The sequence below is a fragment of the Chlamydotis macqueenii genome, chromosome 4 (assembly GCF_036417535.1).
Source record: "Chlamydotis macqueenii isolate bChlMac1 chromosome 4, bChlMac1.mat, whole genome shotgun sequence".
Classification (NCBI taxonomy): Eukaryota; Metazoa; Chordata; class Aves; order Otidiformes; family Otididae; genus Chlamydotis; species Chlamydotis macqueenii.
Window position 1 is genome coordinate 37634117 of NC_141559.1, and position 26424 is coordinate 37660540.

General features: G+C 39.4%; 1 protein-coding gene across 2 annotated transcripts in view; it reads left to right on the top strand.

The window, feature by feature from the left end:
- Positions 1-7603: 7603 nt before the first annotated feature.
- The window catches only part of GUCY1A1 (guanylate cyclase 1 soluble subunit alpha 1), a 38832-nt gene continuing 20011 nt past the window's right edge, over positions 7604-26424 (top strand). The window contains exon 1 of one of the 2 annotated variants that reach the window (XM_086747104.1): positions 7604-7645. The gene's annotated coding sequence lies outside the window, so the exon portion shown is untranslated. Of the gene's footprint in view, positions 7646-7960; positions 8089-26424 lie in introns of those variants that run through there. The other variant, XM_086747103.1, reaches the window with a different exon arrangement.

Sequence of the window (26424 nt, forward strand, 5' to 3'; positions counted from 1 at the left end):
ATATTTAATTATTCAAAACTGAGAGCATAAGTGTTACTTTGTACTGATTTTATACAAAGAAGCTACTCATAGACTTATTCCATGGAAAGGTCTACAGAACAAAAGGAGTGTCAGGCTCGTTATAGGACAATGTGCACTGCAAAGAACTAATTCTTTGTGATGAATACAAGTGTGAGGTGGAGAGAAAATGACAAATGTTCGTGCCTAACATAAAACACAAGGTTTCTGCCGAGATGTGGGACATATTAGAAATGAATTTAGGAAGTTTTAGAATGAGGGAAAGATACACATATATTGGGGAGGAGGAAATAATTTTATATTGTAGAAAATCAAAGCTTAATATGCTTAATGTGTCAAATTCAGGTGATAATACAATTTCATCTGTAGTCAGTCATGAGCTAATTAATATGTGGTTATTCTTACAACATCAGTGCTCAGCTGACACAATGCATTTGGCTTCACAAAGATTATTGGATTACTTTTTCCTGGTATTATTTCATAGGAAGTGCTCTGCTGCTGCTGCAGAGAGAGGCAGGAGGCAGATCCTTTGTCAGTTCTCTGTAAGCAACTCCATTTCTATCTCCCTACAGTAAATGTGTTATTCCTTACCAGAAAAGGAAAATGAAAATGAAGAAGCAATGGAAGAAGCAATGAAAGAAGAGGAAAGTTACCTGACAGTAGCCTGCACTATTGCTGGGAAGTAAAAGAGAAAAAAAGGGATGGCTGAATTGGAGGCGGGGGGGGAGCAGGGAAGTGAAAGAGGAAAAAGGAAAGGTCTGACAGGCAGGAGGAGGAAAACTACAGGAAACTCCTTGAGAGTGCAGTTCCCGTTTGCTTGAATGCTCCCAGACAAGAAAACAGGACTGCCTGCACATGTGTAGCCCACATGAGAAGTTCTGTGAGAAAGTATTTTCTTTAGTATTTTTCTATTTTCCCCAAAAAGGATAACCTGAAAAAAGACTGAATTCTTGTTTTTTTTTTCTTCCATATGAATTATGAGCTAGGTTTCCATTATCTAGCCATTATTTCTCCGAGTACATGAATTGCAGTTAATGAGGTCACTGTAGCTCAGTATTTATTTGCATTTAGTAAAATTAAACAACAGTGTTTAACAGAGTGGGGGAGGGGGTTGTTGCAGGCTTTTCCTGATGAATTAGAAAGCCAACTCAGATCAGTTCTTTGCAATATGATGAGCCTATTCAAACATTTCCAGCGCTCAGTAACAACTGCTAGAGCTAGGTCCTGTAGATGACAGTACCCTTGCTCTGTAAGTAGCCCATTCGTTTTAACTCCATGTGAGCCAAGCTAAGAAAATTCAGACTAAAATGATAAGGGAATCCAGGAGCAAACACCGTAAACAAGAAATCCTACCTTGTTTACCATCAGTAGGAGTTTTGCCATGGCAGGTAATTATCCTAAAAGAAAATCCTTTATCTATACAAACCAGTGTTTACAAAACTGAGGTCAACCTAATTTTATTTGAAAAGAAATGCTCTTGCTTTCTCAGTGAAGATGATTCAGTAATGTGTTCCATTTTCCTTCAACACAAAAGGATTTCTGGAATACAGTTCATTCAACTATTCATGTTAGTTTTCTACAAAATCTAGAGTAGATCCCGATGTTTGCAAGACAGTATCCAAAAGAGAAGCTTCAGAACTTCACTCGAAAATGTTTTAACGAGCATTTATAGCTATAGAAAATTGAGAGACTATGTGTATAGGAAGTTGGATCTTAGCATGTGTTTGTACTCTCATAGCATCCAAACATGTAAAGAATGACTGGAACCCATTGTACTTGACATAATGCAAACAGAGGCTCCTCAACAAAGAGCGAATGAGTAATTTTTATAATTATTTAATTATGCAACTTTATCTAATTTAGAAGATCAGAGACTGAAATATTGAATGAGAACTACTGTTATGCACAAGAATAACACTTGATCGTATTTTCAATAATGCTGGGACAGCAGATAAAATAAGCACCTCAGATATGATTGCCAACTTGTGCACAGATTTTTCTTCTTACATCATTTTAACAGCTGAATTAAGCTGATATTCAGAGACTGTGGAGAAAGGGTGGGATTATAGCAGTGGACTACACTACATAAAACAAACATTTCTCAAAACTGAGCAGTTTAGAAATAAATATTTTTTCTATATAACAAGTGACCTACAGTATCAGTGAAAGGCTGTTAAATAGCACAGAAATCAGTTTGGAATGGCTATGTTGTCTCAGCTCAAGTTTTCCACCACTGTCTAATATAGTTGTGTCTTTCCTCGCTGTAAGAAATGCATTGAATAGATGAATAATCTGAATAATCTGATCTTTATATATCAAGTTTCTTATATATATATATAAAAATGAAATTTTTACTAGACTTGAATTCCTGTTCCTACAAGAATCAATTCACTAATCTGAAGATAAAACATGAAAAAGGCTAAAACTTACTACAGCATAAATACACTTTTTAGTGTTTGCTTCCTGCAGTCCTAATTCCCTGAGCACTCTGCTCCCTTTAGGGGCACTCTGCAGCTGCTTTCCTGCTGCCTGCCTGCCTGCCCAGGCTTCCTTTGAATGAAAATTGAGGCACAGTGGAAAATAATGCATTTGCAGAGCTCGTCCAAGACAAAGTCAGGGTGTCGTCAGGGCACGCACCTGGAGCAGGGAGCTGAAAAATTTTTCCGGATCACACAGCATCGGCATAGCCAATGTTTAGTAGAACGCATGACAAAGATTTCATAACAACTCACTTGGGACAGGAAGGATGCTATAACAATTTAAATTAGAGGAGGATGCAATTACCCAAGCTGGAACTTGTGTTGAAAGCTGAAAGCTTCCTAAATATGACTTCAGAAATGAAATAAACTTATCCTCTGGCCAAGTATCCCTGCTTCCTTGTCTAAAAAGAGGTATTCATACTTGATCCGGAGAGGTGGTGGATGCCCCATCCCTGAAAACATTCAAGGCCAGGTTGGATGAGGTTCTGAGCAGCCTGTTCAAGTTGGAGATGTCCCTGGTCCTTGCAGGGGGATTGGGCTAGATGATCTTTAAAGGTTGCTTCCAACCCTCACAATTCTGTGATTCTATGCTTCTATGATCAGTACAAACAGGCATTAAGCCCATCTTCCAAGTGAAAATAGGAATGCTGGGCAAGAAAGCAAATCCAACAGACAGGAGGATGTTTCCACAGGAAGTCCAACTACCTCTAACTTCCAATGAAGTAGGCGGCTGAGAATCATATTTATTTGTCGCTGCTGTTAGAACCTTTGTAATATTTCTCTGACTCTCCATGATAAATCACCATAAGAGCTCCACAAGATTATCTTTCTATACAACATACAGACATACTGCCAGAGGACACACAGTAAATCTAGCCTGCCCCTCAGGAAATAGCAGTTTGCCAAGAAAATTGGCAACAACAACAAAAAAAAATCCTTTTGATTCTCAGAAATCTTGTGTTCCAGGACAGCTTGCTTGCATGTGTATGAAGTCTATGAAAGAATACGGAACCTGTGCTTTTATTAATTTATTAAAACAAAATCCTTCTTCAAGGCAAACTTGAAACTCTGCACAAAACTTTCTTTGGTGAAAATGTAGACATTACTCCTGATAAATACTCAGATCTGACTGCCTAAAGCTGAGTAACAGTAAGAATATGACATGTAGTATTTGGAAAGGAGTCTTTCAGTGGAAAAGGGTGAAGAGAAAACATTTTAATATTGGTATCATTTTGAAACGTGTTGTATTTCCAAACAGCAAAGCACATGTTCCTGAGGAAGGTATTTATGAGCCTTCAGGATAAGTCATTTCTAATTGAGATGATTTAACATTGTCCAGAAAGGGATAAATTGAGCTAGAGGTGGATAAATCACTGAAACCTCCTCTGAATGTGATATAATTTTAATAAGAAGTCCAGTAGACACCTTCAGGCACATCAGTGGTAGTATGTTTTCCAGTGTATTCAACTCCCTATAGCCAGAACAAGTGAAGCAATAAAAGGACACTAACCTAGTGGCAGAAGTATCCAAAACCCTCAGTTCAGATGTATTTTTGATAGGGCAAAAATGAATTAACTCTTTAGTTGGCAGCACACCTTTTGGCACTTTGATCTTAAAGGCTCTTAAAAAGACACAGTGTATGATACATTTTTTTTTTAGGTTTTCAAACTCTCATTCACCTTCAGGAATAATTGTCATTTCTTGCTCTGTAAAACCTAATTTGATTGCTAGTGCCATGGATCAGCTGCCTGTCACCTTGCTGTGTCATGTGCACCTCCTCTGCACTGGAATGAAAAACTAATGCGTTCCTCGTGTGAGTCTCCAATAAATGTCATTGAATGGCAATGCTGAAAATGTGCCATTACGGAGTGGAGCAGAAATTACCATTACATGAAAAAAAAAATAAATCAAAGCTACAAGGCCAAGCATTACACTTAAGGCAAGAATTAAGTTTGCCCGTGCCTTGAAAAAAGACACACAGCGTAGCCACATCACTCCTGGGTTCAGTAATCCACCAGCTAGAGGTGAACTGAGCCAGGGAGTCCATGAGGACTCTGGTTGACCAGATTGGATTCAAAAGTTGAAAACCTAAATGAGCATAGTACTACAGCCAGATGGACTACTAACTGAAGTGGAGCCCTGCACAGATGCAACAAGGCTATTTCTAGCATCAGTGATAAATGCAAATAATATCATTTAGGCTGCAACAAACATTATATGGCCTGCATTAGGAAGAGCACAGCCATCAAATGGAGGGAGGTAATGCTTTCCTTCTACTCAGCACTGGTGAAACATATCTGGAGTGCTGGGTCTAGGCCTGGGCTCCCCAGCACAAGAGAGACAGGGACTTACTGCAGGAAGCCCAGCGAAGGGCGGCTAAGATGGTTAAGGGACAGCAGCACCTGACATATGAGGAGAGACTGAGACAGCTGTGACTGTTCAGCCTAGAGAAGAGGTGGCTCATGGAGATCTTACCTACATGTATAAATAGCTGACGGGAGATAAAAGAACAGGGAGCTGGACTCTTCGCAGTGGTGTCCTATGAAAAGACAGGAGGCTGTGAGTGCAAACTGAAATAGAGGAAATTCCATTTAAATACAGGAAAAAAACCTTTTTTTTTTTTTTTTTTTCTGTGAGGGTTGTCAAACAGTGCAACACATTGCCTACGGAGGTTGTGGAGTTCTCATCCTTAGAGAAACTAAAAACCTAACTGGACGCTTTCCCGAACAACATGCTGTAGTTGACCTTGCTTTGAGCAGCACGATTGGGCTAGCTGAAGTTCAGAGGTGCCTTCCAACCTCAGTCTTCCTGCAGCTCTGTGGCCTGCCAGCATCTCCAGTCCCATAGCGCGGGTGCCTGAAGCCATCAAGGCTGAGCCATCCGTTGCTCAGCACCACAGCTCGGGGCTGCAGCTTTCTGCATTTTCAGAAATGTCAGTTGCCATGGGGGAGATGATAAATTTGAGAGGTGCTTCTTTGAAGAAATCTGATTTTGAAAACTTGATTTAAATACAGCAGATGCCAGTAAATGGCAGTTTAGGAGTGCTAATTATGCTCTGAATTACGATGCCCTTATATTTGATTATACATACATCTTGGCATCATCGCATATAATATATTCTTTCTATTTTATTGGTCAAAAAGAGACCTTTAATTTAAAGAAGAAACTGAAAAAAATGTAGCCATTTTTAAGTGCGACACAAGTGTTTCTTGATGGAAACATGGTATCTAATCTAATTTCGTTTAGAGAAATAACTTTTCAATGGCTAAAGTGAAATGCAAACTGCCTTTATGTTAGTATTTCAATTAATCTAATTTGAAATACTATTTTATTCTTCCAAATACTCACTGCAAAGGTCTTACCCATAAGCATTTTCTTTGTTTTTTATTTGGTGCAAGTCATTACTAGTATGCACACAGCGACTGATGTGATAGGGATGAACAGTGGCTTTTCAAGAACTCTGGGAGACCCGTGGGTACTGATGATCCAGTTACTCAGCAAATGTTCAAATTCACCTTTGTTGCCTAGCATTAATCTGTTGCACTGGGCAGAGCAGGTTTACGCTCCATGAACATCATATCTAAATTTGCACAGCACATCCTGGAACAGGCATTCCCTGTGCAACACAAGCTCTTGCTCCTTTTTGGTACAGAAACTTGGTAATGGAATTCATTTATATCAGTTGCTCAGAGGCTATTTCTACCTCTTTTTACAGAAAAAGCTGGTTCCCTAAGGCAAAAAAAAAGTGAGACTGAACAGCAAGAGTTAGGGTACTTTGCTGGTGAGGGCAAAGTAGCACGACCGTGTCTTGCCTTGAGACTAATCTTTGTTTCTGGAGGCAAGAGACTGCATCAATACGTTGTCTATTAATACAGTAATTTTACGAGGTACACAGTGTCCTAGACTATTTAGCACTCCTTCAAGCTTCATATTGCCTGTCAATAACTTCAGAAATGGCAACAAAATGGGCTTTGGCAGATTATTTTCAGCTGACTAACTGGTGATTGAAGGAATTCATCAGTTCTTTACTCTAGCTGACAGGTTTCTCTTAACACTGCAGGGAAGGAAGCATGGTGTGAAGCAGATATCGTTATTAAACCGGTTTTCAGTTCTGACAGGCAAGGAGGCAACAAAACATTCACACCTTGAGCTTTGATACCCTCTCTTGTGTAAAGCTGGTCTGTTCAAAACCATTTGGAGATGTGCCGCTTTTGTCTTGGTTGATTTCAGCTCTCTCTTCCGCACCAGCTTGTTCAGCTGCAACAGTGAGCTACGAGAAATGCTGCCCTTTCTTCCCTTGCCGTGTAGGTACGGCGCTTCTCCAAACTCAGCCTTCAGCTTACAAGAGATGTTTTATTGGGGAAATCTATTTGCTTCCATGCGACTCGATAAGGCAACTAAGCCTTCTGTGAGGTCAGCCACTGTTAATTGTCCAAGTCCAACAAAATAACTATTTCTAACTGCGTGCTTCCCAAAGCCACCCAATAAATGCTGTGAATACACTATGGCACTTGTGAAGATCTAAAAATCGTGGAGTTGCCGTTCTGTCTCGATGGTGACCTGGAAGAATTAAGAGGAAAAGTGCAAACAAAGCAAATGTGGTGGCACAGGATCTTCAGGTGAAAGAGTATGTGGAAGGAGACTTGTGTGGAAAAGACATCAGTGACCACGACGCCTCGCAGCCCTTGAGGACACCTTTTCCCACCCGCACGGCAGCAGCTCCGCTCTCTGCCCCGCACCGATGCTTCTCGACACCCAAACCAGTACGGTGCTGCACGAAGCGGGGCAATACGCAGCCCGGCGAGGCCGCAGGCCCACACCTGCCCCTCTCCCAGCCCTGCACCCCCGGCGAACGCCGCCCTGGGGCCGCCGGCCGGACCGCGCTGCGGGGTGGGCCCGCGGCCACCGCACCTCCCTCCCGGGCCGCCGCCACCGCCCCCGCCGCCGCCCGAGGCCGCCCGCCCCGGCCCTGATTGGGCCCGCGGGGAGGCCCCTCCCGCCCGCCCGGGCGGCCCCGCCGCCGCGCCGCGCCCGCTCCCCAAATACACCTTTGCGGCGCCGGGGATCGGCAGCGGCGCCCAGCCCAGAACCCCTCGGCGGGGTTGCGCGGCCGCGGGCACCCCCCACCCCCCTCCCCCCGCCCGGTGGTGAGTGAGCGGCGCTCGGGGCGCGGAGCGGGGCGCGGTGCGGTGCGGGGCGGGGTGCGGTGCGGTGCGGTGCGGTGCGGCGGGGACCCTGGACAGCGCTGGGACGGGGCGCCCGGCCGCGCCCGCGGGGAACGGGGAGCGCAGGGCACGGGTCTCTCTCCCGGCCGTGCGGTGTGGGGCTGAGCCCTGGGAATTGAGGGGGGACAGGGGGGTGCGGGGAGCCCCCTCCCCTCGGCAGCCCGAGCCCCCTTTGCAGCGTGCCCCCAGCCAAATACGGGCGTGAGCGAAACAGGCGGCGGTTCGGGGCTGGAGGCGATCCGGGAGCCGCGAGGGGCTCTCCGGCGGCCTTTGTGCATTGTGAGGCTTTCTAAGAATTTGGTCGCTGCCAGTGCCCGTCCGGCGAATGAAACCCATCCAGCCCAGTCTTGCTGCATTGTACTTGGGTAAGGTTTCTTATCTGGTTTTCGGAGTAATTCGTATCACTGCACTTCATGAATTAGACACAAACTTCATAGTTAATCACATCTTGATGCTCTAACAATAACTTTAGGTTTGCGGTTGTTATTCCAATAATTCTTTTTTTTTTTCCTAGGAAGAATAAATGAAACCCCAGACTGTTGTGTTCATTGTGATTGACAGTTTACTTTTTCAGTTGATTTTCATAGCTCCACTATTGTTTCTATTTTTTTCAAGACTTTAGGCTTGTAATTCCTTTTCTGAGTGGCTGAAGTTGTTTCTGTGGCTAAGTTCAGTGACCATTACTTGCCTAGGCCTAGTAGTCCCTTTATAAAATAATCTCTGTGTATAAACATGAGACATGTGAAAAGTTTTTCTCTTGGGTGTAACGGAGCACTTTTATACATCTGATGTACTCTCTCAAGTTTAATTTAATGCTGCTCCTAAAATGGCTCTATTTCTAGAGCTGGTCACTTTTTCTGTGTGTGTGTGGTGAGATGGCTTTCTAAGTTAAGGATGAGTTACCAGGAAAAAAGTCCTAAGCAAGGATGCAGTATTACTAAAAATGAGTATCACAGTGAAATGATCTGTTTGTAGTGCTCTATTTAGGATATGCACTTTCACTGGACTACAGGTTACACTGTGCTGCATATGGGTTGGTCTAAAGAGGAGTGGTAAGACTTTTGATAGTTGAAATGCTAGTAGGAAAAAAAAAATTATTCACTCAGATTTTCCGTTGTGAAGTCTCAGAGTACAGAGTTACAGAAAAATGTAACAGAGCAGTTTTTCATAACAAGTGTAAGAGTTTAATTATCTTTCTATGAATAGAACAAAGTGTTTTACTTATTTGGAAATGGTCTAACCTTATAGTTTTTCCTCAGACAAAACTCCCAAGGGAGCCACTCCCTTTTCTTGTAGTTATGATTAAGATGATTTGTTTCCGAACTACAGAAAGTAGGTGCAAGGAAGCATACACTTTAAATCACATCAGTAGAACTGCTGCTTTTCTCAAGTTGGGAACAAAAAGTGGTGACAGCCCATGCTGGAAAGAGGTTCCAGTAACAGACTATTTTATGCAATAAATCAGAGAATTCAAGCAATTTAAGCAACCAGAGAATGCATGGAAATATGTTACCAGTGCAAGCATGGGAATTACTCTTTATTGTAGGGAAGTTTCTGGCTTGGATTGTGTTGCTCTGGGGCGCTGCATATGGCCATCCATTCTGCAGCTCTGATGACTGTTCTCTTTGCTTTGCCAATAGCAAGAACCTTAAATGAACTAGGTGATTGTAAGGAAGCATGAGGAATACTGTAATGGTGATAGAAAAGGCTTTACGCTCCGCATTCTCAGAAGAGAAAAACAATTGCTGAAGTCATGCTGATCTAAAGCAGGCAGGAAAAGGAAGGAAGGAGAAAAAGGGAAATCACATCTTGAAATCTCTTGGCCGTATTTTTTCTGTGGAATTAAGTAGCTTGCAGCCGTTATGAGTCATGACAGTGCAAGATCATGAGGCAAATCTTGGAGGAGAAAGTAAGGAATTTAGTTCTACAGTGGGTCTTTTACCCTTTTTTGTCATGATCAATAAAATGGCTCACCACCCCCTCTCCCACTTGTTCACTTGCTGAGTATTCACTTAAATTATTCAATAGAAGTTTTCGATGAACTGTTAAAAATGAGAAGGCAAGGTTTGTCTTTAATGTCACGTCCATAAAAGTACGTACTAAAGTCTTGTATATTTGTCTTATTCTGATTAATGCTTTCTTTAAAAAAATCTATCTTTAACCATTCTATGACAGTCTGTTTCAAAACAGATGCCATAGTGAAATCAAAACGTTAAGTAAGAGTTTATAATAAAGTATAATACTCAAAACATCAGTAGCAGTCAAAACCTGGTCAATGCCATGTAATAAAAGGTAAAATATCACAGCCATTATGAAGATAAATGCCATCTGTTTGAAATTCTAAAAAAAAAAAAAATACTGAGACTCAAAATAAGCAATCCAAGAAGTCAAAGTAGAGTTTATAGCAAATACAACTGTTTTCCTTTTAACTGAAATGAGTTGTTAAACCAAAAGATGTTGTAAATTATGTCTTAGTTAAAAAAATAGCAATCAAGCACCTCACTAATCAAAGGAAACAGATGCAATGTTCTAAATTATCAACAAGGAAATATGTATTAGAAGGTACTGGCTGTATTTTGTATCTACTCTGTAGACAAGCAGCAAGTTTCCTTTTTTTTTATACAAACATTAATTTAATAGAAGTTCAGTATAGGTAAAAGAAGTCTTTTAAAAGTTATTGGAAACTACAGGTCATGTTTGAAGGAATTTTGTTATAATAATATTTTGAAATCATTAGATTTCAGCTTGCACATTTTATTAACAAATGAAAATGGAGCCATGGAGAGCTGCCATTAGAGTTTATTTGCTGGAATTCCTTGCACATTTTGTACTATTTCCTTTTTAGAGGAAATATTTATTGTCTATGTGTTTATTAAAATTTGCTGCATTTATTTAGATGCTTAGCATTGCAATTAAGATTTTTAGCAGTTGAAATTCAAATTAAGACAAATCTCACTTTGACATTACTTTGAGTATTCTTTTTAGCATGTTTTGAGCATCTGAGATATGGCTTTGATATATATGATATGTATTCAGCAAGTGTTGCATGCCTAGTTGTACTAGGAGAGTCAAGTTTATCATTTAACAGATATTATATTTTCAAATCAGTGTTCAAAGCATAAGTCCTTGTTCAAGAAAGCAACACTGTTCAGCACAGAATATTAGTGTCTATTTAATTTTAAAATTCCAGTAGGATTTAAGATGTGCGTAAATGAGCTAGGGCTTCTGGCTAGGGTGTAAACAATAACATTTTTTTTTGTAATAAAGGCAGCAAAATTTGTTAGAGACAGCAGGGTTTTTTTTTATAAGGTCTGTGCTTATAGATCCACCTTCTATGAAACAATTGAAAAGACCACGTTAATATCTCTAATGAAGCTGTTTACCTGTAACACAGGTACTGACTGCTACTCGTTTGGTAACCTGCTGTCCTTCCAGTTTTTTGGTTGTCCTACTCAGGTGATGCCACGCTTAGGTCAGTGCTAGTGTTTCCTTGTCAGTTTGGCTCCTCATTTATGGCCTGTAGCTCATACAGGATGCTTATTTATTTTTGTAGATGTCGAGTCTGGAGCAAGCTGACATCTACTCCTTTTTCACAGGAGTGAAGGTTTCACTGCTTTCAGTTGTTCTGCTGCTTCATGACCTATGTCAGAGCAAATACGTTCTCTAGGGATTAAGTTTACTTCACCATAGAGAGACTTTGCAAAGTCCTGTTCATCGTTTCAGACCCCAAGTAAATTTGAGCTTTAGGGCTTCCACGGGCCTTCAGCCTTTGGGACAATCTCACTCTATCAGAGCATGATCTTTTTGTGATACTCACTTCCACTTAGTTTTCATTCATATTTCCTATTGTGTGATAGTTTTGTTAAGTGGAATCAATGCCCTTGCTAAGACTATCACTGCTTTCACATTTGACTGCAGAGTATTTTAACTGAAATTCTCATTTGATTGAAATGCTCCCTTCTATAGTTTCAGATCCTCACTGCTACTTTTAGGCACCCTCCCTGCTCCTTGAACCCGGCAGCAGTGTGGTGGCCATTATTCTTGATTTTTACTGCTCTGACTCCTTAAATTAGTTCCTTTGTGTTACTTAAAGCCAAATTGTTAATTGATTCTCTTCTTGCATATTCATACTAGAAGTAGCTGTTCCAAGAGAATGGTGCCCTGCTAGTAGAAGCATTCAAACAAGCCGCCCCCCGATACGAGTCAGCACCATAGGCTCATTTCTTATAGGCAGCACACTAAGCCTAGATGATAGCCAAGTTGTGACCTTATGTATTATTTTGGAGAGGGTACATCTTTCATGAGACCCCCTCTCTGTACCTCCTATCTGTTTGCCTGAACATGAATGGAATGTTATGCTGTCCCTGCTTAAGTGCCAAGGCCGCTTTTCTTCTGCTCTAGAGCAAGGGGAAAAATGCCGGAAGACTTGCATCCCAGCACAGGAGTATGGGGCACAGAGCTGTCTGAAACCTTCTCTTGGGGCTGTTTGGTTATGCCTTGTGCTTTACGCATGGCTATGCCCATTGATTGTTTCAGCTAAGTCCATATAGAAAATAGGTCAGCCATGCAGTGGCTCGAGAAGAGAGCTTTAATTGTGCGGGCTGTAATCTAGAAAGCAGGGTGTGTGCATCATCACGGAGGAGGCTGGAACAAGTTCCAAAGATGTTATCTAGATTGTGGAATCTAGCCCTAAGACAGCTATTTGTGTTAGAGTGTTGCAGGGAATATCCAGTGCAAGTCATCCAATTGTTTCAGTGTAAGTAAGAATTTCTTATGATAAGGCAAACAGAAATTGAAAGAAACATGCATTTATGAAGTGAATCTCTTTTTCAGCCCCGTTCTAATGTATCCAGAACAAAAAATCAACCAAACAAAAAAACAACAAACAAACAAAAAAAAAATCAGTCTTTTGGGGAAAATATATTTTGTGGGAATCCTCCTGGTGTAATTCTAGAATGTCATCGGTTCTAGGAGGTGCAGTAAAATTTACAGTTTCTGTGAGGCCACAAACCGTCGTTGCTGCTGAACTCTCTTCCCTTTTAATGAATAGCACCACAGTTATTTTTGAGATCCCAGAAACAGGGATATATTAGACAGGAGTGTCTTGTATAGTGATGCCTGCCTTTATAATGCTGACCAAGGTAAATGTGCTTAATTTCATTTTAACCTTGCATTTCACTTGGCACTTGATACAGATGGAGACTGACAAAAGTTGTTCAGGGAAAGCCGATTTCCCTCCTCGGCAAATACAGAAACTCTTCACACACGAAAGAGCATTAGTAAAAGGCTGGCTACAATGGAGGAACACCTCAGCAAATTTTCCAGTTTGTTGCTTGGAAAAACTGGGATTTTGCGTTTGCTTATAATTATTTCTATGATTTGAAAACCCAAGACAATATGCCCCGTTGCTGTCTTCTGGTTAATAGAGAGGGGTGTCTGCTTATATTAATAGCGTGTGGCTCCCTAGTCCTGACTGCAGGCACTCTGGAGCCTAAAATACTCATTGCAGTTCCTGTTTTAAATAGCACTGCTATAAATGGAAAAATTTCCATGTCTTTGGAGAAAGTATGCATCAATCTAACTTTAAATTTCCTTTTTTTGTTGTTTTTGCCAAAATGGTCTTCATAATTGTCTGCTTGCACTGGCAAGGTGAGAGTACAAAACCACTTGCCTCATGTTGAGGAAAATATTTGGTGGACTGATAAACTGTTCAAATTTTGGTGAAAATATAGCCATTAGTTTGTAGAACTCACAAAGCATATTTAGAGGTAGGATTTTAGAATTTCCACATAGGAAGAACGATATGAAAGGAAAGATAGTCTTGTGGCTTAAGAAACTTAGCAAGGCTTTTGGTCAATGTGGAACTTGTTTTTTGTTGTTTTTTTTTTTTTTTTTCTCAAAAACTTCAGGAAATCATGACAGGAATAATTACAATTAATTTTAGATTTAATTAAATGCTTATTTTGATGCAGTTGAAGTTAAAGATTCCCAAACAGGTTGCGTGATATTAATAAAAGCAGCCAAGAGGAAATGCCTTTCCCGTAAGCAATTTCAGAGCCTTCAGAAATGAGAGAATGAAGTTAAACCTTGTGTGTGTTATGCATGAAGCTACAGGGCAAGGCCATCTTCCTTCTCCTGCTTTTATATATAGTACTACACCCTTTTATGAATCCTACCTGCAAAATCTATTTGAATTTCACTTGTAGAAATTTGCAAGTGTTTCAGTCTATCTCATATTTATTTTTTAAATCTGGGTGCAAATTTTTATAAGGTTTAACCTGATTCTTGTGTATCACTCAGATCTACTAAACTCCTGGCCAAAGAAACTTGTGCAACTCTGTTTAAGCAATCTGGATTCACTTCCTAGCTCAGATGCAGTCTTTCTTTTGTGATCTCCAGCATGCCTTATTTTCCCACTTCTAAAACAGGCATCGTAACGCTTCCTTTCATATCTCATTTTTCTGTCTTAGCTATTCAGAGGACAAACCCTTCAGGTCAAACATAGTCTTTTACTGTATGTTTGTGTGTGGCTCTGATCTTAATTTGGGCCTAGTGGGAGGTTAAAATAAAAAAAAAAAATAATGCACCTAGCAACAGCAATAGAGAAAACACAGAATGCAAGATAACATTGGCAGAATTTCTCTGCTGAGCAACCTGCCCAAGGTTGCAAAGGCTCCATAAGAATTTTCACATGTTGACCAAATATCAATCTCACTGACTGAATGGTGGCCTACATGAATGCTAAAAGGTAATGAAATAATTCCCTTCCCAGACAGAAACATTTGGTCGTGTGGTGACAATGAAATAGCATAGAGGAAACCATCCTTTAAGTCACGAGTTAGGCAAGGCTTGCAAAACATTTTGAGAGGCTCATGAGGCAGAGGCTGCACTTGTACACTGAAAATCTACAGCTGATCTGAAAATCAGTATCAACTTAGATCTGCTCTGCACTTACTCTGCATGTCACATGCTGCAGATCTGCAAGTTATTGACCATAACAATGGTAAATTTTAGAATCAACAGAGCCACAGCTTAGTCGAAGTTTGAAGTGTGCAACTACACTGTGTGTGAGGTGATAGTGGTGGGCATCGTGGCAGAATAATTATTCTCTTATAAGATTAGAGACTGGCACTAGTGAATACCAGTAAAAAATGTTTTAAGCTGTTGATTAATACAATATATGAAATGTAGTTTCATTATATCTTCCTTCCAGTTTCTTTTTGAAAATAATTTGCAGTTGTAAGCAATACTAAGTTCTAAGCAAAAATAGGTTTAAGAGATAGAGGGGAATTAAAAGGTAAAAGTATCTTTTCAAATAGACTTTAAAAAGGTGAAGAGCAAGGAGTACTGATGGTATACAGGATTATGATTTACATGTAGCAAAAGCTAAAAAAGAATATCCATCCCCACTCATGTTGTGGCCAGATTTTTGTTAGCAATAAATTGGAATAGGGAAAAAATAAGATAAGAAACTGAAATGAGAGTAATAGTGGCAGAAAAGCATCTAATGGGGTTGATGTATTTAAACAAAAAAACCAGATTTTATTGTGGTTGCTATAATGTACTGTATTGTAAATGGCTGATCTATCTAAGGCTGGAATAAATATGAAAAAAAAAAAGGTGGTTTATGCAAGTATTTATATAACTTATCCTCACTGTTTTCTTTCCCAACTGTTACTCCACAACCATGGAAAACACTCATAATCTTCAGTAAAAAAATCAATAAATGCATTCAGACCTTTAATGCTAAACTGCATTACTTAGGAATGCAATCCTGTAGTCAGTTTAATATTTTACGGGCAGCGTGGGATTTAGATGCCTGCTATAAACAGAGTTGAAAACCCAGAGCAAAGGTTTACAGTGTGAATATGCTCCAAAGGTACTTGTGATACTGTGAGAACTTCATTTCTCCGTTGTCACAGGATTCTTGTAAAGTTAGTGCTTTTGTCTTGTCGGAGCTTGCCAGGTAAAAATATTTAGAGCAAATGTTTTGGATTTTCAGCATCAGCTAAACTGTAAGCAGTAATGTCAAAGGTTTCTGACCCCATGTAAAGCAATACTGTACACAGTACAGCAAACTTTCTCTCCTGTCTGTTTTTTTCAACCTGCCAGGCGTGCACACTCAACAAAATTCACGGTGCTTCTGGATACTCCAGAATACCAAAAGAGTTTTAAAAAAATTATCTTCATCTTGGCAGGATGCTTGTCTTCATGAAAGAGATACTATCTTTCTTTATCCTTACACTTAGGTGTCTGCTTATATCCTTTATGAATCCATGCCTCGCATTCCCTCTCTCTGCCCCTGCTATGCGCTTGGTCTCTCAGCCTTTTCATCGTGGAATTTCATACACTCCTAGAAAAAGAGGGATCTTGCTATGCAGCATCCTCTTTCTGTGCACATGCACAAACACAGAGGTGGAACCTATGATTTGGTACAGGATTTCTTTTACCAAGAACCCAGTTAACACTAAATTTAACTTTCCAGTCAAAGCAGTATTTCTTTTCAGGATAATAGTTAAATGACATGTAAAACCTCTGAGTACTTACTTCTCTGGGTGCATATGGACTTGCTAGGGCCGGAATTTGATTTTGGTTCATTTTTAGGTTTTCTCGCACAGTTGCGTGTCCAGTCTCTCTGCCTTTTCACCTCTGAAAGAGCTGAACTGTTTTCTGTGCTGGCTTGGAGCTACTGTTTACAGCACCAGTATGCAGAATGGCAAGTTGGAGACATCCTATTATCGGGCCCCATTTTGAAATGGACATGTTTTCTTGATATAATGAAAAAACCCAAGTGTTCAGAGATGGATACCTATTTTACAGATTGAGAAAACAGCACATACAGAGTGGTTGTTCTTTAACATTTTGGTGGGAAATAGTACTTGAAGGGCATTTGGTGTGAGTGGGAGACCTCCTACACTGAAAGTGAGTTTTACGATAGCTGGGTAGTTTATCTATCATTGCACAAGCTGAAGTGTTGAGACATCAATTACTTTTAATACTAGTTTTGGTTCTCAGCGAAGTAAATCTGAAATGACCCCATTACCTCAGTAAAGGCAATGCTGCTGAGATCCTCTACGGACATTGCCTGCCACTCCAAGGTTCAGATCCCGACCTTCAAGGATGACTGGCACTTGGTGTCCATTGGCCAGCTGTCATTTCCACATGCCTGTCTGCTGCTACTTCTCTTCAGCTGATGCTCTCATTTGGAGCCCTAGCCTCTCAAGCAAGACTGCCAAGCTGTGTTCCATCCTTGTTTTGCCTGAGGACTGAAACCCAAAGACTCCCAGCCCTGGAGTGTGAATTGCCACACCTTGAACTAAGAACTGAGTGCCCTTACAATTCCTTACTTCCCGTGGTGGGACAGTCAGAGGAAGGTCTGGCTTGCGGTTATGATTGCTGACACAGGTGTAGTTTCGTGCTGCCTCACTGGAATGCAGGTCAGGGCCTTCAAGGAGGCCAGGTCAGTAGTGCCTCCATCCTGGGATCTCACATGCAGCACTAACTGGTATTTCGGAAGGCCTGCTGGAGAGAGAAAAGAGGTTCCCTATGGACATATTATAAAAGACAAGTGAAACATCTTTAAAAAACAAAATGTAAAACTATGAAATCTTAAATCAGTAATAACATGCAACTGGCCTGTAGCTTACAAACCGGTGCCGTTTAAAACAAAGTACTAGAAAATAACATACGGAATGTCCAAGAAATGTCTAGAAAGTTTTTACTTCTTCATTAACAGAGGGTAACCTCATTAAACAATGCAGCAAAAAAAAAAAAAGGTATGTTGCTCCTTGCCTCCTATTAGATGCCAGTGAGGCAAAACACACACTAGAAATTGCATCTTGGCAGCCAATGCAAGGCAATAAACGTGAATCCTTCATTGATTGTGCAACAGAGTAATATATAACCAACAGAGTTGGTTGAAGCACAAGCTGTAACTGCAGAAAAAAAAATTTCCCCTAAAATCAAAAATATCGCTGAAGAGTTCATCAAAATTATAATTTCAACATTTTCTATAGACTGTACTGACAGATTACAGAAAAATTATTTACATAAGTCCCCATCATACTTTAGTGGATTTGTAGCAGAGAAAAAGTAATACATTGGTAAGAGAACAAATTTGCAAATTGTTTTGTTCTATTGGCCATGTTTTCCTTCTTTCTTATGGATTTCTAAATCTTCTTGTCCTTCTATAGGCTTCCTTCTGTATTTCGGTTTTTTCCTCCTTGCTCCTTTGTCCTGTCTGTATCTCCCTTCTTTCCTTTTTCTTTCTCACATTATGAAGAACAGCACATATTGCAAAATAATACTACGATAAATGAGAAAAACTATGCTATCTGAGAAACAGAGCAACACTTTAATCTTTCCGACTTTGATAAGAATACTGTGAGGTTAACATTGTTGCAGTCAATGCAGTTATACTGGTTGTGAGAAGAAGAACTGTGGACCGTTCTAGGTACTCTACCTAGAATAACTCCAGGAAGATTATCCTGTGGTTCATACAACGCACAAAGTTTAGGGTTTGTGTCACAGAAGCATATTAGTTTGGATGACAAACATCTTTTTTTTTTTGTAAGAGTTTTTCATATTATTCTAGTCTTTGGGAAAATCCAGGTCCTCTGGTGAAATAATCTCCCTTGTTTTATGGAAAAATTATCTGCGTTTTCCCAATGAGAGAAAGACCTGAGGACCTTCCCCAGAAAGGCACAGGAGTTTCTGGGAAAAGTAGCAGGAGAATCCTTATGGTTAAAATGCATTTAATTTACCTCCATATTTAAACCCTGAATTTGTACCTCAATTTAGAGACCAGTGATTTGTACATCTGACCAGCAATTCCGCACTGTGTTCTTTGTTAACCCTTTCTTGGATTTCCATTCCTCCAGATCTCTTAATCTGCTTAATTTCTGTTGAACTGAAATGCTTGCTACAGAAATCAGTGCATTTCAATGGAACTTACAGGCATTTCAAACCAAGCATATGTTTCTGTGCCAGTTTGTGCCTGGCACTCTGGCACTAAAATATCCAGGACAGAAACAGACACTACAGTTTCAAAAAAGCTGTATGACATTATTTTTATTTTTGTGGGATTTAATTTTCAAGTTTGATATTGCAACAAGAAGCTGCGATTCAATAGTTAATGCACTTGAATCAGTATAATGCATGGTTTGGAACATGCAAAGTCTTTCTAAACGCATCTGTTATAACTGGGGGAGCAGCACTGACTGAGGCTTCTCATATTTGATAGTATTTTTTAGCTGTAAGGGTGGATCTTTTCTCTGTTGTTTAGCACTACTGAAGATTTTGAAAAGTAGCATATATGTCACATATTTTCCCTTGCCTCATGATCCATGCCTCAATGATCCTCTGATTTTCACTGGAAATACTATTGAAACAAGATGCTCCATTTTATTAACTTGAGAAATTTCTTTGTAAAGGATCTCACATTTCTAGATCTGAATAACCCAGATTTCTGCTATAGCCTGTCCCACACATTCCTTTTGTTTTTAAATAGAAGTGTCAAGGCTGAATAACCACTCATAAATATTTTCAGCTTATTTTCCCGCAGGGCCACATTTTCACCTCAGTCTTTACATCAAACTGCCACCAAGGCCAAGGGGAAGTTCCATATACAGGATATGTGGGGAATGTGGCAGTTATCTCTGAGTTAGTTTTGCGTGCTGCCTTCTTCCTGCTGCTGTCATTTGCATGTGCTGACTTTTCCTGTGCAAAAGTCATCTGAGAAACACTCCATGCAATTTTTTTTTTTTCACGTGCTTAAAAGAAAAGTAGAATAAAAGAAATGGAAGGATTTAAAAGATCAGTAGCTGCAGTAACTCCTGCAATTGCACTGGGGACAATAACAAGCATCACAGATTGTATGTTCTACGGGAAGCCAAAATCTACCTCTTGATTTATTTAATTTTTAGTTTTGTTACAGAGGTGGTATCACTAACAGCAGGCTAGTATTAATCATATTTACTGTGATTATTTAACAACATTAATTTATCTTAACACCACATGTGCAAGCTCAGTATTTTACAAAACATCTCACCTTTACTTTGCTTCATCATTTTAGTGAAGCAGACTGTGTTTTTGAAGAAAATATAAATGCACATATTCACCATATTTACCTAGCTTTCTCTGCTTTAAATTCGTATCTGCTGTATTTTCTAGAAGGGTATTAGAAAGGAACTAAGTGATATACTCAACAGGGCAATTGGTATTGTAATGTATTCCTAGAGCATTCAGTCTCACAAGATGTGCTGATAGCCTTTGGAACTGTGTTTACAAAGGTAAGATCCTCTGCTTTTGTGTACTCAAATCTTTTTTTAAATAGCAGATCTTGAAAGGGATGAGCTATGAATAGGGAAATCAGCGAAATAAAAAATGAAGGTACTAATTTACAATGCACATGGCCAAATCAGCAGTTTCATTTATTTTAAACATGTTTTCTAGCAGAAACCATCTGTAAGCATTTAATCAAAGAGGAAGGTGCCTGCTGATCCTGCCCCACAGATAGCATGGAAGGGAACAATTGGGAAAGTAACCAATTTCTCCTTTCTTCTTCAGAGCTGCTTTCCTGGCTGTGGGCTCTAGATAAAGCAGAATCAGTAGCTGCATGATGGCTGTGAAAACACCTCTTAAACCATCTATTTTTGTTGAATACACCTCTTCAATCAATATATTTTTTCCCTATCAGAAAAATTACAAGGACATGACCTTGCTGCTGCAGGATAAACCGTTTTCACTAATTAGAAGTTCCTGTTATTAGCTTCCCATACATAGTATTTAACTTTTCCAGAATCTCAAATGACCTCACTTCTGTGTTTACCATCACATCTGCAAAGCTACCTGCAAAAACCCAAATGAAAAAAAGCCAAGGCTGGATTTTGCTTCAAAAATAAGAAAACATGCAAATCAGAGTTTCTGTGACAGAACTGTTAGGTTTGATCCTATTCCTGCTAAATCCAGAAACCTGCTGTTGACTTCAATGGGAGTTGGCACAAGTGCTTAACTGAATAAATATGAAAGGTAGTTGTCAGGGATTTTCAGTGCGAAAATGATTTTGTAGACATTGTAAACAGAACTGGCAGCTGGCAAATATTCAGTCAGAAAGCCCTGCAATTGAATTCTACGAATGGAACACTTTGCTTTCTACAGACCTAGTTTTGAAACTGTTCTGAGATATCTATAGTGTTCAGAGAAACTTTTAGTGCTCCATTATTTATAAAACTTATTGTTCATTATAATTTAAGCTGTGAACACAAAGGGAATATTTAAACATATGCACTGTCATAAGACGCTACAATCAATGTTTTATATTGCTCTACAATGCTCCAGTATTGTTTTGGGAAAACAATAACAATAATGTTATTTATGCAAACCTGTGTGTCGGTTGCATAAACAGTTACCCACATTCAGCTTCAGTTAGATGAATACATGCATGTACAAGTCTCAGCAAGATAAGCGTCTTTGAAGAAGTAGAAGAATTATTTTATCAGCTCTGGAGATGCTTCACAGTTAACCCAGACCATGGTTCTCAAATGAGAAGTTACTTAATGTGTTAGAAATCTGGAATTTTAAAATAGTTTATTTTTAATGTATTATAGAAGGTGCAGCAATCCTGGCTAAGTCATAAATACTGGCTAAAGGTTTCAGTGAAAAATACTATGAGATAAAAAGTTCCTAGATTTTATTCTTATTATAGAATAATTACAATGATTTTTTACTTTCTTTGCTCCTAAAAAAAAGTGGTTTTGATCTATGAACTAAAAAAACCCCAGATTTTGCAGATATTTGAAGTTAGAGGTCTACTTAAATGAGTAAAGTTATATGCATTGGTAAGTTTGAGAGATTCAACTGTAAGTAGGTATTTGGAAAGAATCAATAAGCACAACAATTGACAATTATTTCATATTCTAGAATCCCTGTGTGGATTCTAATTTACATTCCATTGGCTTCTAGCAAGACTTTTATCTTTACATTTAACTCCTGCTAACGGTCTTGAACACTGCATGTCCTCAGGACAAGTTTTAATTCTGGAAAAGAAGGAGTTCTGAAGACATGAATTAATTTCTTAGCTTTCCTCTTATGATTTTCATTAAAGTATTGTACTTTCACGGACTGAAAATGCAGAGTACATACTATATTTAAAATATATTCCTTTAAAGTCTGAGAATAGTTGCCAGACACTTTGGATTGGTTTTGTTTGTACACACTATAGGACCTCCTCTGTTTCAACAGCTTGCTCATCTGGGTACCCAGATCACTTGAGGCATCATCAGTCCTGTCAGTTCAATATCAGGATTTCTCAAAAAAAGAAAAAAATCGACTTAAATAACGTGGTGACATTACATACAGCAGGTTGTTTCTGGTGTTTGTGAGGTGTCTTTAACTCTGCCTCAGGAAAAATGCCCATCAGCAGTCAACCTCAAGAGCTCCCACAATGTAAGGAGGCTGAGGTTTTCAGAGGTAGTATCTCCATCATACATTGCTCAGCTGGTGGTACAAGCCACCAGCTTGGGACCAGGGGTGCGGGCGCGAGGATGTGCTACAACCAAGAGCTGCTGCGTCCACCTGAGCGCGTGAGGGGGGAAGCAGGGAATCGGGTGCTATGAGGCTGCCTGCTGGGCTTGCTATGGAGTGTTTTCACAGATAGGCTTTGACTCACAGGAAGAGAATATTTTTCCCACGCTATCTTCTCAGCATGCCTCCCTGTTATTTAGTCCTAGCATAGCAAAAATATTTACCCTGTGAAAGGACATGTGATACTAAAATGACAAGTATATATTTTATAAGCAACATTTGGGACTCAGTCCTTCCTTTAGCTACATGCCAAAACGTGGTTGCAGTAATTAGGGTTCCCCCCTGTGCCTTTAATTGAAACCAGAGATGTGGCTGAAATATAAGTTCCACATCTGGAGTCTGGGCTTCTCCCAGGGCTATATTTGGATCCAGGGATTTGCTTCAGACCATTAGAGGGAAATGAGTCAGTCACAAAATCAGAACTAGAAATTCAGTGGCACTTTAAAACTAGGGTCTTCCCCTCTCTTCAGGAACACTGGTTTCTGTATGAAGATATAGAGCTTGGTGCTATTACCCAAATGCTAATATTTTAAAGCAGCAGAAATGTCTGTCTCATGATGACCTTAAAATGAGACATATTAGCAGTTTTGAAGTTTACTTAGGTATTTTGTGAAACCTATTTTCTGCTGATTACAATAGGGGCAGGATGGAAAAGGAGATAACTTGTTTTCTTCTCAGAAAACAAAGGTAATTATTTTCTTAATCTTCTGGCTTGGTAGCTGTCTAGTGTTGCAGCAACATAGTTCACAATTCATTCAACTTGGAGCATAGAGGAAACACTTGATTGTGTTTCTCTGTTTCTTAAAACACTTCATAAAGAAAAAACAGGTAGAAAGGTGAGGAAATTCCATCTTATGTGAGGAGAAAGTCTTACCTGTAAGGAAGGTCTAGATTTTTAGCTTGCCCTAAGCAGTCATATAGGACAGTCACTGGGATGAGTTACAACACTGAATTTGGATTTACTAAAATCTTTGGACTGTTACAATAATAATTAATTGCTATGACTTGTATTATTTTATCATAGCCGCTTTACTGCCTTATACTTAGCTCGATAATCACTGAAGTTCCATTAGATACTTCAGTAAGTGCTGTGGTGTCCCGTGGTATTTCCTTCCTTTCTGTGTCTTACAGAAAAGTTTTGAGTGTACTTCTCTTAGAAATAGCTCCAAACAGAGCTACATCTGGCAGTAAGGACACTGGAACTGGGCTTGCACAGCACACAATGGCAATTAGTGCTTTGGAGAAAAAATGGCATTGCTACTCTAAAGGGCTTTGGGGTACAGACAGATGAGAACTGGGGATACTTTGTGAGAAAGAAGGGTGGAAGTTTGGGGGAACAAGCAGAAAATTTAATACCTGACAAAGCATATTCGTTTTGAGAGCTAGAGTGGAATTTGAGATTGCTGAACCTAGTAATTTATTTGGTTACCAGTAAATTATTGTGCTGTCCACTGTCCAATATTGTGTCTCATCTTGATCTACAGAGAGAATAACAACTTTTTCATCAGTTATTGCCTTTGCTCAAGTAAAGCCTAGAATCTGGCTGGGAAAAAAGGTACTAATTTGTAGTGTAAGTAAAACCTGTATCTACACAAGGATGGTAATAATTTAGGACTGAGTGGTCACCTATATTTAGGATTTCCTAGAGCTCAACTCCTTGGCTTTGCAATTTTCTTCACATAGAATTATATTCTCTATGTAATTTGGTCTGATTAGTATTTTAATTATGTTTGTGCTGCTGCTGCAGATTTAGAAATCCTATCCCTACTGTGCCTTTTACCTAATATGCAATTTACACACAATATAGTTTTTAAATTGTGTAATGACACAGTTATCTTCAGGTAGGTTAGCAGATGTATTTACTGTGTTAATGACAGGACCAAATTACTGGAAAGGGGTAAATGAGGCATCCTCAAATTTCAGTTGATGGGTCAATCTCTGACTGAGGACATGCAGGAAAACATCTCACTCCTCTTCACAAGGACGTATCTTTTCCAAGATGTCCTCTACCTAAGTCAACAATTGGCAATTTCCTATTACGTGTGACTCACTATCACTTAGAAATGTGTAAACAGATTTGCCTATCTCCTCTAGTTACTTACATGTTGTGCTCCCTGAGGCAGCAATATAATCAAACAAATTAATGCTTTGAAGGTGTGTGCACTCTGAACATGTTTAAGTTAACAATGAATCAGCCAAAGAAAGCTTGCTTATTTGTACAGGATTTAATAAGACTAATAATTACGTACTTTGACTTCTTAAAATATTAACTTATATATTGATGCGGACTCAAGCAGTTTTCTTGGAGTATTTTAGAAGCTTCCTTAAAACCCTTGGAAACGGACAAATCACCAGGGCTTTGATTCTGTTCCTACACACGGCACTTCACTTGAAGTAGAAAAAGTGCAGGTATTGCACTTCAGATTAATAAGCTAAAATTATAGGATTTAGTTATTTTCCCTGCGTTTGTCTGCTGACAGGCACAACAGCTGGATCTGCAATGAGCTGCTACTGATAGGATGATGGATACTAACCTGTCTTGCTAGGAGCTGTTCATGTTTTGCCTACGCATAAAAATAACAGCTCCTGCCTTGCTCTGTGCAGAGGCCTCTTGACTGGCATGGGGCAAAAGGCAGTGATTTCTGAATCCCACAAAGATTAATTAGAGCTGAGTGGGAATTACAAGTCTCTGCTGTACATAAAGGCAAGGCAGGAGTTAACAGCTGCCTCTGTTGAGGCATTGGCTCTCAGACCCCACTGAGCTCCTGCAAGTGCTGCACTCACTCTCGTGCTGGAGAAAGTTAGATCCAGTCAGTGGTATTTTCCAACTGCTGCAAAACAATCTTTTTTTTTTTTTGTAATTGTTACCAACGTGCAGCAGTTCACCTAACCAGGTGATATGTATGATTAAAAATAAAAAAGTGAAATCATGACATAATACCACTTTCTATCCTACTCTGCGCAAAGGACTCTGCTTGTAATAAGAAAAAAGTATGTTGCTTCCATAAACTAAGATCACAAACCAACTTCAGCTACTGTTAACAAGTGGTATTGCTTAATTCTTATAAATGGCTCTGTTAATATTAGGAGGTTTTACTGTGTGATTGATTTGTTGCACTGTATTTCATGTCATTGTCAAGGAAATGTTTTAGCAGGGGAAAATATTCAGAAACAACTAGTACAAATAAGCATACAGGAAGGCATTTTGGCTGTAAGACAAGTATAGATGTAAATATACAATGAAATGTTTGCACAAAGCAATTTGAGCACTGTTAAGTTATTCTGCTGCTATGACTATGCTATGTGAAGTCATCTTAGTTTTTCTGAGTGGCACAGTGCCATGTTGCATTCAGCCAGACACTCAATAAATTGGTTGCTTGTAGTTTGATCTCATAGCAGATTATTTAATTTTAATTTTCATTTTGCTTCCCAAGGTAAATATGACAGCAATTAATATGGCAGAGATAGAGAATTCACACTAAACACTGGTGCTCCCTTGGGATGAGCTCTCTCAAAGCTTGTTTAGAGAGGAATTAAAACTAGAAACTTTTCCCATGTTTCCTCATGTTTCTTATTTTTTTTTGTTATTATCAGAAAATGCCTTTAAACATTGTGAACAATGTCAGGGCTGGTGTTTCTCATTCTTGAAACACATCTGCAGATGTTTGACTTAACCTGTGGTGCATGCCATCATATTTCTAATAACTTTGTAAGGTCCATTATAGTGCTGAAATTCCTTCTGTAAACTCTACACTGGCGATACATTATCTTTCTCCTGTCGGACCTTTAAAACCGCTGCGTAATCACCATTTGAGTGAGACAGATTTTCCTATAACACAATAGACTTTTTTTTCCTGAATTTTAATTACATCAAGTGCAAGATGCACTTAGGATACCAGATGTGAACTTTTAAGTTTTAATAAGGGAAGACCTAGTATATGCATGTTTTTTCAGCACTTGAATCCTCTGAAGTGTCATGGAATTAGATTTTCCAGTTTGTTTCTTTAAAGATGTGATTTAGGAGGTCTTGTAATTGCAGAGATCCAGAAGAGAATCTTGAATTGGTCACTGCTTGAAAACTGATATGCCTCTTAAGTTTATACTGGTTTTAAACTGGG